Source organism: Berghia stephanieae, chromosome 12 (assembly GCF_034508935.2).
Source record: "Berghia stephanieae isolate SIO BIC M18660-M18661 chromosome 12, UCSD_Bste_1.3, whole genome shotgun sequence".
In the NCBI taxonomy this organism is placed as follows: domain Eukaryota; kingdom Metazoa; phylum Mollusca; class Gastropoda; order Nudibranchia; family Aeolidiidae; genus Berghia; species Berghia stephanieae.
Genome location: NC_088371.1, coordinates 19,971,251 through 19,973,750, shown reverse-complemented (window position 1 = coordinate 19,973,750; position 2,500 = coordinate 19,971,251).

Here is a 2,500-nt window from a genome sequence, read left to right as displayed (position 1 = left end):
CCGTTTTGAATGTTAAATGTTGCTGTTGGCCAGGGAGCCGTTTTAGGAGGGCTTTGAGCACGTTCAGTTGATATTGCGCTATATGGAAGCTCAATTTTATTTGTATTTTTTTTAATGTATGTTTTATTTGTTTTTAAATGTTTGTTATTTTGTTCTTTTATTTTTTTTTGAAGCTGTTAATTATTTTGTTGACTGGAATGTCTTGCCACCGGACATAACGAACGTTGAATGCTTAGAAACTTTCAAAGCAGCTTTGAATGCATTTGCTTGTCAAACTAATCTGTGGTGACTGTTCTCTGTTTTGATTGGATGTAACTAAACATCTGCAGTGATGGGCCCGTGGGGCCTTTTACAACTACAGGCCATTGAAGATTAAAGATTGTTTATTAGATTAAATTTGTACACTCAAATATAAAAGCAATGAGAATATGTTATGCTTTTGTAAAGTTTTTTACCGTCTATTGTCTTCTGGCACTATCTAGTATCTATTCACTTCATTTCTTATTAAATTAAAAGTGACCACTCCATTCAATTTTTATTTTTTGTTTTCTGGGTGGGTAATTTTGCTCAGCTGTATGGTATCTCGTAAGGTCACAAACATCAAGCGATGTTACGAGTCGTCAGTGGTTGGATGGACGAATGGCAGTGATCCTGGAAAAATGGAGGGAGGGAGGGGGTGGGTGGGGGGGTGGAGGGAGGGAGGGGGGGATAGCCACATTTGTATGATGTCACATCAAGTCCTTAAGAATTTTTAGTACCAAACACTTTTCCTACCATCTTTTTAATTATAGATGCCAGTGAGAGCAGTTGTTGATTTGCGTGTGTTGTATCCTGGAAAGGTAATGGAGAATGTTTTTGCGTGTGTTGTATCCTTGAAAGGTAATGGAGAATGGATTCGTTTAATATCAATTTAAATTGTTTAATGGAATGATTCAATTTTCTTTTTGTTTTGAAATGTTGTTTTATATATATATATATATATATATATATATATATATATATATATATATATATATATATATTATCCTTTCTTTAAAGAATATAGCCTTATGGAGGACATTGGGCCATTTGAGTCAATAAAAAAAATTATGCGGCGCACAACTCTACTGAAAGATTTGAAAATTAGAAATGTATTTTTTACAGATAACTTGATTTCCTTTTATAATTTAAAGTCTGATTGAAAGTTCGTTGAATCAAACAGATATTATTAAATATGTACCGACGACACTAACACTCAAAAACAACCAATTTCGACACTGTAAAAAGATGTCAGTTTGGCGTTTTTACACAAATCGTTGCATTCGAAATAATGTATTCACTTAATTACTTTAATGATTTCAGATCTACACTAAGTTTTCAACAGTTTTCATATATTCATGACATCAAGTATTATTATTGCCCCTTCGATGCTTTCAATGTGATGGTTTCGGGTGGATAATACCCAAGTTTAACTTATGGCCACACCCTCAACTCTATCTGTCCAGCATAAACATCAAGTACAGATATTTCTGAGCAACGAGCTGTCCGATTGGCTTATTTCAGCAAATCGTGGCATTCATAATGATGTTATTCACTAGATTACATTAAGGTATTCGGATTTACAGAAATTTTTTTAAAGTTTCACCGATTAACAACATCAACTAATATTTTTGCTAATATTACTGTCGTTTTTATGCCATCGATTTGATAATTAGTGCCCTAAGAAATATTTGGTTAAACATTATCGGCAAACTGTCAATTGTATCTGTCGAGCTTCTAGCCCGAACAAACCAAAAGTAAACATATTATGAAGGAATACTTGATACTGTTCGCGTCTGCTTCAGATTTGCATTTTACCTCAGGATTAAAGTGGTCAAAACACCCATTTTCTTTCATGTCATTATAGATCAGTGTATATTACTTAGTTTTGAATTATGGGCAAACTCTCAATTTTACCAATCAACAATCAAAATATGATCACCAGAGTACTGTACTGTAAGGTAAGTTCTCGATCCTAGGATTGTCTTTCAACTCTGCTCACGGCTGCTACTTCCGGTTTATTTTGCAGTTGATTTTCTCACCACAACCTGTTTTCACACACGGACAACTGTATGTTGCTGTGTCACGGGTCAGAGGCTATAGTGGCTTACACTTCATGTTGGGCTACACAGTACAAAATCAACAGAGGATGTACCAAGTTACACACCAACGTTGTTTACCAATCTGTCCTCATTAAATGGTGGTGGGTACAATATCAAATGGAAATAGTTCTTTCCCCGCGAAATTGGGGGCTTTTTATTAGTATATATATATATATTATATATATATATATATATATATATATATATATATATATATATATATATGGTATTTATCTATCTATCCACCTATCCTTCCATCTATCTATCTTGGTATCTATCTATCTATCCATCTATACATCTATACGTCTATCTATCTATCCATCGATCTATCTATATATCTATCTAACAATCTATCTTGGTATTTATCAATCTATCCATCT